Source organism: Phodopus roborovskii, unplaced genomic scaffold (genome assembly GCF_943737965.1).
Source record: "Phodopus roborovskii unplaced genomic scaffold, PHOROB, whole genome shotgun sequence".
Lineage (NCBI taxonomy): Eukaryota > Metazoa > Chordata > Mammalia > Rodentia > Cricetidae > Phodopus > Phodopus roborovskii.
In genome coordinates, this window is record NW_026126516.1 from 5122449 (window position 1) to 5131726 (window position 9278).

General features: G+C 44.7%; 1 protein-coding gene across 1 annotated transcript in view; it reads right to left on the reverse strand.

Annotated features, from left to right (window-relative positions):
* Positions 1-9278, reverse strand: part of Dicer1 (dicer 1, ribonuclease III) — a 67548-nt gene extending 58270 nt beyond the window's left edge. Inside the window, 1 exon segment of the mRNA XM_051196547.1 lies at positions 8964-9278. The gene's annotated coding sequence lies outside the window, so the exon portion shown is untranslated.

The window sequence follows — 9278 nt, forward strand, 5'->3', positions numbered from 1 at the left end:
GAAGCCCCAGCCTGCTCAGAGGACAGGTCCACACCAAGTCTAATCCACAGTGCATACACATTTTAGGTTCCTATCATTTCCATCACCAGAAGTTTGTCTTGCCCTTAAAATTCTCACAATTATGATCAGCCTGACACTACCTGACTTTATTCTTTGTAACAAGTACACATAAATATTTAGAATTTTGGGGGCTGGAGAGATGGCTCAGCAGTTAAGAGCACTGCTCTTTCAGAGGTCCTGAGTCTAGTTCCCAGCAACCACATGGTGGACCACAACCACCTGTAATGAGATCTGGTGCCCTCTTCTGGCCTGCAGGCATACAGGAAGGCAGAACACTGTATATATAATAAATGAATAAATCCTTTTTTTAAAAAAGATTTAGAATTTGGGGGTTTTAACCCCCTTTTACTATTTAGTTATACAGATAAGTATCCTGAAGAAATGGTAGCATCAACACAGTGGCATATGCAGGTGGAAAAAAAAGTCTGAGCATGACCATCGACAGGCTTCTCAATGCACTACACAATGTTTGCTACACTAGAGTGTAGCAAAACTAGGAGTCTGTCAGATTCTCAGTCAGCAACACCAACCTGCACTAAGAGACAGAATACCTGTCTCTAAGATGCTGCCAAACCACCCAAGGCTTTCTCTAGTGTTCAAGCCTTACTTCCAAGGCCTCCAACCTGCCCAGGTCTCGGTTCCATCATCCTCATGTTGTCAGTCACCAACTGTAAGGTTTGGCAAAGGTAATCTACCCAGATCTTATGTTTAATGTACTGTCTCAGTCTGAAATGGAGAAGTCCCTAGATTATGGGGTGTTTAAGAGATCACTGACTGTAAGGTAACTGAGGGATCTAGCATACTTATGAGGAAATACAAAAATTAAACACAGCAGTCCAGGTTGACACACCCTTAATGACAAACCAAGTCATAGAAGCAAAGCCAACTAGAATAGAATGTGAGCCTTGGTGTTCTGAGACAAAATCTCACTATGTAGCTCCAGGCTGGCTTTGACTTCATGATTCTCCTGACTGCCAAGAGCTATAATTTAAGGTATGTGCTGCTGTCATCTCAGCTTGGCCATGAGGTACTTCTTTATTTGTTACTTTTCCAGACAGGGTTTCTCTGTGTAGTCCTGACTGTCCTAGAACTAGCTCCATAGACCAGACTGGTCTTGAACTCACAGAAATTTACCTGTTTCTGCCTCCCAAGTGCTTGGATTAAAGGTGTGGGACATCACTGCCCGACTGACCACAGGTTTTTCAATCAAGCCTTAGTTTCCACTATCAGTTAATATTTGTCCTGAGGTTATTCAGAATTTTGTCCCCGTATCAGCCCATTACTTGTTTATGAATAGCCATAACCTAAGTCAAATGTCTATGGAAGGATGGGCTTGCCCGTGTCTCCTATTATTTTATATAAAATTATGGGTATAGATGCATATTTTGGGAGGAGGGGATGAGTCATATACCCAACCAGAAGTGTCAAAGCCGAAGAACAACTGGTCTACTTCGAGTCAAACTACACATAGAAAGGCTTATGCCAACTTGAAGTACTATCTCAGGGTAGCACACGTATTCATGCATCACAGATTAAGGAAGGGTATTTGGGGCTTACAACACTCTTACACCTGGCACCACTGTCACAGAGACAAAACTAACCAGTGTAGATGAGCCTTGTAGAAAACCGTCTATGCAGCAAGGCCCTATTGCTGAATACAACACCTACACAACTCAATGAACATGGAGTGGTCAAGCTGGTACCTACACAGAATTCTCACCCCTATGTGCTAGCATGTTAGCAACTTTGGTACAGGAAGGTTCTCTGCATGCTACCAAAGGACAAATGTAAACACCAACTTCATTACAAACCCTCTGATATACAATGGTGTCCTGCCTTCACAATATGCTAGTGCAATAGTAGCAAAAATCTTGTGGGAATAACCAACCATTCTCTGACTTGACTTAAGGCCCACTCTAGGAGCTAGAACCTATACCAGCACTAGATAGGCCAGGAACCAAATACTAAAGTTCTACTAAAAGAACATCAATAAATGACTCCTAATGACATCCCGCTACAGTTATAGACCATAGATCAGTGCCTTGCTCATCCATCATTACAAAACTTCTTCCTGAATCAGAACAAATATAGAGAACCAGACAATATACAAAGAACAGAAGACAGACCTTGGAACATTCAGCCTTAAACAGGAAGTCTCCATCAAATCCTTCCTCTCAGGGTTCAGGGAATCCTTTGGAGGAAAAGGCAGAAAGAGTCTAAGAGCCAGAGGGGATGGAGAACACCAAAAAAGCAAGGCCTTCTAAATCAACATGATCAACACACATACGAACTCAGAGACTGAGGCAGCCTTCACAGGTCTGCACCAAATGGGGTCCTAGAGCTGAAAGTAGAAGTAGACACATGCCCCCAACCCTAACCCAGAAGCTATGGCCAACAGATAATCACTTGCGAATGATAGCCACTTTTCTCCAAGGGAGTCTCAGGGGAGAAGCAAACTACTCTTAAGGGTAGGCTGCATGCCCAGAAATAGATAGCCAACACAAAATGAGTCCTTGTCTCATAATGTGTCACGGCTTAAAAAAAAAAAAAAAAAAAAAAAAAAAATATTTCTCTCTTCTTACACTATAGGTCCTTTGGTATATATTATGGTGTCTAATTAGAATTCCTAAGTGTGTGAACAAGTGGGTCTCAGGGTCTATATCTGTTTCTTGTGCCTTTTCTTGGGCTCTTTTCCTTCTGTTTGTTTTGTCCAATGTGTTAGTTTTTTATTATATTATGTTTTATTTTATTATTATCCCTTAAAAACCTGTTTGTTTTATGAGATACAGAAAGGGGGTAGATCTGGTTGGGAGAGATGGGAAAGAACGAGGAGAAGTAGAGGGAGGAGAAATTGTAATCAAAATATATTATATAAGGGGGAAAAATCCATTTTCAATAAAAGGGAAAATATGCAAATATATATACATATACATATACATATATATACTGCTGTCATTCTTTCTTCCCTCCAGTTCCTCCCATGCCCTACTCCCTCTCAAACTGATACTTATATGTGTACATAAATATAGAAGTACAAGAATAAAAAGAAATCTCGTCTATAAAATGCGGTATACAGGCCTTCTTTTTCAGACCATCTTCCATTATAAAACTGGATACGTATTTCAGTATTAGTAACACAGGAGTCATGGAATAATCTAGTTACAAGAAGAATATAGCAAAATATTCTCTAAAGTACATATCCGAAGAAAAACAATACCATCTAAATTTTTTCAAAAATAAGAACTAAGCAGAACTTGGCAGAAAACTATTTCTTCACAGCTTCAAGGGACAAGAGCTTACTGAGGAGGACATGGAGACTCAGAGGCCACCAGGTGCCCAGTGTGTCTCAGTGATAAGCTACAAGAGTTAGTTTTAAACCCTGGTCCTCCAACACTGATCATTAACTCCTACACACTCCTAAAATGTTAGGATAAAGCAATAATGGAGTTGTAAATGGATGAAGCACACAGCATCACTAAGATGTTACAGGTTAGTGAAAGCTGTGCAGCAAGATGTGGAAAAGGAGGGAGCCCCCGGGCTTGCCATGTTTACCTTGCCCTCCCTTAGCTTTGCTGTTCCCAAGCAGAAGACAGAAATTCTGACTTCAAATATCTCCATGTGTTAGATAACACTATCGTTTTACTTTTTCCTTCAAATGGTTAATGATAGTAGTGCTCACCTTTAATCCCAGGAGGATTTCGGGGTGGTGGTGGGACACGTCTTTAATCCCAGCATTCGGGAAGAAGAGGCAGATGGATCTCTGTGAGTTCGAGACCATCCTGGTCTACAAGAGCTAATTCCAGGACAGCCTCCAAAGCCACAGGGAAACTCTGTCTTGAAAAAAAAAAAAAAAAAGAGGATCTCTACAAGTTCAAGGCCAGCCTGATCTATATAGTAAGTTCCAGGCAGGCCAGGGCTACATAGTGAGACCCTATCTCAAAATGAACAAATGAATGAATGAGTAAGTACTTGCAAATTTAACTCTTAAGCAGATAACTTTCTTCTATCAACTTAAAGGTCAATCTTCAGTCATGCTGGGACTTGAAGCCAGAGCCTCATGTACATACATCAGGCAACTGCTCTACTACTGAGCTTCAGCCTCATCCCAAACATCATATTTTTAAACCAGCATTCTGTCATTATTTGGACTAAGTGTATTTTTTTTTTAATTCTGAACTGATTGTCTTGTTTTATAACACCCAAGAGAATTTTTTTAAATGTGTTTTTTAAATCTTTATCATATATATTGAACTGTCATTTAAAAAAAAAAAAAAATAAGTCAGGATTAGCCATTTCAATAATGAAAATGTCTCCAGGACCAGTAAGTCTCCAAGAACTGCAGCAGCTCTCTTCCATGATTCCAGATACTTCTCCCAGTCTGCAGTGCTCAGTCATGCATAGCTCATGCACAAGCAGAGAAGAGCCCAAAGGCATCGTCTGTACATTATCAGAGGAGTCAAGCAAGGTCTCTTTCAAAAGCCTTACGATGCCAGCAGCATTCCTCCCCACAACCCTGTTAGTTTCTACAATCTTCAAAAACGTTTATAAAGAGAAGCTAATTTACTTACTCAGCAAAACCGAACACTCCTTGACGTAAGTGCTGTGTGGCAGTGACAACGAATGCAGTACTTAATCCTTGTGATTCTGTAAGGCTCAAGGCAGCTAAGAACAGCCCATGTTATTGTGTGGCTGGCTGGCTTCTGTGTCTCAGGACCCAAGGCTCAGCGAGCAGTCACACTGAAGCTCCATACCTAAAAGAGGCCTCGGCCTCTTCGATGTCCTGTCATCTCAGTCACTGACTTGTAGTGTGTGTGAGTATCGGACCAGGAGTTCCAACGATTAGTCACTGTGGACCAGAGATATTCAACAAAGGCTTTCTCACGTGGCCAAATTCCCCACTCCTCTAGTGACACCGCAAACATACACTTTTCTCTCCATGGTCTTATTTATCAGGTCCAAGCCACCACACGGTAGCCCTCCTTTTTCACCAACACACGCCCCTGAAGGCCAGCAAAATTACCACTGTTTGCAAAGTCCCGACTGCCTCTATTGCCCCAGAGGGTGCACTGCTCAATACCTGTTATCTGCCACCAGTCAAAGCCTTCATGCTACAAGGGACACTTCAACCCCAGTGGAGATGACATTACCAGAACCATACATGTCACCTTACCAATGCCTTCTGACCCTGCCTCTGCTTTTAACTGGATTTCTTCATAAGAGCATGGGGAAATGTTTATCACCTATAAGGTCAACATTATCTCCATATACTGACAAAGTTATTTAGTGGAAGAAGTCAAACAATTAACCCCTGTTCAAAAAAGGGGTTAATTGGTACACTTCCTTCATTAATCGATGGCAACTATAATTAGCCCTGGTTCCTCTTTCACTTTGGCAAATTAAAACGAAACTAAAAAGCAAAAGCACTTGAGTTACTTGTAAGCTGTGAATTATCCTTGCTGGAAGCTCTTTACCTAATTCTCCCATCCACGGACTATTATTCTAAACCTCCACTATTATTTTCATAGTTCTCTAAAACATCTTTTTATTATCACAAAGACATCTTAATCCTTCCTCAAAAATATATAATTATTACACACATGATCATCTATGCATAGAAATTTTTTAATCTAGAGTCTCTTTAGCAGAAATGTTGGTAATCATCAAAGAATCAGGAAACAAGGGCTAAAGTGTCCAAGCAGCACAAACTCAAAAATTAGACTACTAAGGAAATACTGTTACCTCCAAAGAGTATACCCTACTTTGAAAATATTGCAAAAAAACCTATAAAAGCCAACACACACACACACACACACACACACACCCAAACACCTACCTATCTGTTGGTTTTCAGGATAAGCTAAACTCTTGAAGCCAAAACAGCAAAGCCTAAGGTAAACAAAATAATCACCTGGCTTCAACTTTCTATTTGTACAAGGTACACAGAAACCTAGCAGCCCCTTCCTCTGGCTCCATCAGGGTATAACAGGCTGCTGATCCACTGAACAAATTCTGTGATAACAATCCCTGTTTGCCTTACTGTGATAAGAACCAAGATTCTAAAAACCGTCAGTAACCCCTGGCCTTGGACAAGATTCTAGTCTTTTATTGACACAGAGGAACTATTTGTAGGAGATTAAGAGCCTGAAAGAAACCTTAGCCTAGTGTTTTGATCTAATGATCAACAAGCAAGCTGACCTCTTTGGGGTGTTGCCCAAAAGAAGGGGTGACAGCAGGCCTCAAACAAAGCCATTCATATAAGTGCTCATGCACCAACTACTCTCAGTCAAAAGATACAAGCCTCAGGGTGCCACCCACAGATGGCTGGATAAGCAGAATGGGGCATACACAGGAGCTCCTCCACCATCAATGGCCCTAATAACCCACTTCTAAGTTGAAAATACAGAACTGGAAAAAGTACATACTCAGCATATCAAACTTTCTAACTCAACAACAAAGCACAATGTAAGGTATCACTGTTTATCCCTCATGATCCCATGGCTGACTGGGACAGGAAAAGGAATAAAAAAATCAAGACATAAAGAGTAGTTTCTATTGTAAGTGTACATTTTCACACATCTTAAAGCTAAAGAATGTCAAGACAAACCATTATAAGCTAGGGGCCATCTGTACATACAAGAGAATATCACTCAGCCTTCCAAAGTGAGGAACCTAATATATGCATGACATGAAGCCCAATTATACTATGCAGGTGTACTATACCAGCACAAGGACAAATACTAAATGACTACACTTACATGTCGTTCCAACCATAGCCAAACTCAAAGAGAAGGAAAAGAGAAAATGGTAGTTGTAGGAATGAAGGGCAGAATGTGACTAAAGGTGCAACCGTGTATATTCTGTCACATTCTTAAAGCAACTGGAAACATTAGATTAACAGAGGTGACCCAAACACTCAGTTTGACAGAGCTTCACTTACTCTACCTGTATTAACCGAAGATGGATCACACTGTGTGCGATGGATCACACTATGTGCAGATAACCTAAGATCCGCCTGTACAGCACACTTTGAGGAGCAGGCAGGCTGGCATTCTGGAACCAAACCAAGATTCAGTCAAGGCTCAGGCAGACAGAAGCAATCATCACTGAGCCTCACTTCCCCTGGTGAGTAAAATCAGGAAGGAAGTCACCACATCAATACACCAAGAATTCAATGAGAATGTGTGAAGAGAGCCTGACACATCTTGGCACACACAGATGAGATTTACCAAATGTCCTCCTTACCTGCCACAGATAAGCATGTGCAGGCTGCAGTGAGGTGATACTTAAAGAGCACACCTGCCTTCTCAAATGTCATTACCATCTCACATCATCAGACAGCAGCAAAGAGTAAGATGTGGCAATGCTAGGATTATCCTGCCCGGAAAGCAGCTAAGCACTATTCATTATACACGGCCACAAAACTCACACTATCCAATCAGAAGCACGAAAGTCAGACCCAGTGGTGCACGCCTGCAATCCCAGCACCAGAGAGACTGAGTGAGGCAGACGCATCCTGAGTTCAAGGAAGACAGAAATAAGCTACACCAAAACATTTTCTTCCTAAAACCAAGACAAGAAAGCGCAACAACAGGAAGAGAGCCTAGTTATACAGCTGCTGCCCAGAAATGCCACCATAAGGTAGTGTCAGCACGGGAAGTACAGACAACTCTTACTACAGTAGCTGCAAGGTCTTTTATCACCCAACTGGAACCAAGAGTCATCTTTGCAGTCATAAATTCACAAACTTGGTGCTGACAGTTCAAATAAAATACACTCTCTGTTCATGAGCATGTGCACTGACAGCAGGTGCCACAGGTAGCCTGAAAGACACTTGGCAAAACGGATTCTTACAGAACTCACTTCCCAAAGGTATCAGTCATATAAAAACTGCTACACAAGACTCACCAGGATTCAGCTTTTAATAAATTTGTGCGCTTGCGGTCACAATAGAAATTTTACTTAGAAAATTGAATGTTTTATAAAACCAATGGATTTCCAACTCAGTGAGTGCAAGTTACAGTAGGCTTCGTGTTTCCCAAAGTTGCTCAACTTGCGCTCTTTTCCAGGGACTGATAGTGCGGCTCCTAAGAAAACTGACAATCAGGGCTTCGAAGATGCAGAAGAAACCCAGGCAGGAGTGAGCTCCCAAGTAATTTCCTTTCACGAAGGTTTTCAACGCTTGACCATCATAATACCACATCACAGATTAGCAACTTAACCCTTGAACACCAACTCTCCTCACAAAAGCATGGGCTACAGATGGCCAAAGACTTCCCAATCCCCCCTTACAGCAAATCTTCAGGACGCTGGCACTGTCCTGCAGGCGTAGCCACAAGGGCAGGTCAGCTCTGCTAGGCAATCCACACCAATCTAACGTGCTAGCCTGAAATGCACAGCAATTTGTCCAATGAAAGCCCCTTGGCAGGGTCCAGGCACAGCGACCTGAGAGGGGAGGGGGCAAAAAAGATGGCCCCGGCCACCCGCCCCCGGGGGCCAGCCCTGGTCACCAGCCAACAAACACAACAACCCTCCCCAGGGCTCCAGCCGGTACCTCGCCCGAGGCCTTGCCCCCTCCCGGTCCTCTGGGGTGTTCAAGGGTCCCGCGCTATGGGCAGGCCCGGGTCGCTCCCGGGGACGCCGGGCCGCGTGTGCACCTCCGGTCTTCGCCCGGGCTTCGAACGCCGAGCAGGACCTGTCAAAGCCCGCTCCTCCCAGGCCGGGGGCGCCGAGAGGCCCCGGCTCCGGGTCCCGCGGCGCCCGAGGTCCGCGTGGACCGTCCCCCGGCCGGGCTCAGCGCCGCGGCCTGCTCCCGGCGGCCGCGCGGGCCTCGCACAAGAGGCGGGCCGAGCATCGCAGTCCCCCGGGCGCGGACACAAAGCGGCCCAGCGGGGAGCCCGCCTCACCTGCAGCACTGGGCGCCGCGGGCCTTCCAGAACCATCGGACCCCGCTCCGGCGCGCGCGTCACAGCCCAGGCCTCCCGGTGCCGCCCGGCGCCGCCGCCGCCGCCGCCATTTCCTGCCGCTCGCCGTTGCCTCGTTGCCGCTGTCAGGTTACTCCATTCACCTGGGCCCGGAGCCGCCCGCGCCTCACCGCGCCGCGCCCCGACCCCTCCCGCCCGCGCCTGCGGAGACTGCGCAGCGCCCTGCCCGCCCGCAGCCCGCGCTCGGCCCGCGGCGACGGCGCACAGCGGCTTGGAGAATCCCACCGGCGTCGCGCC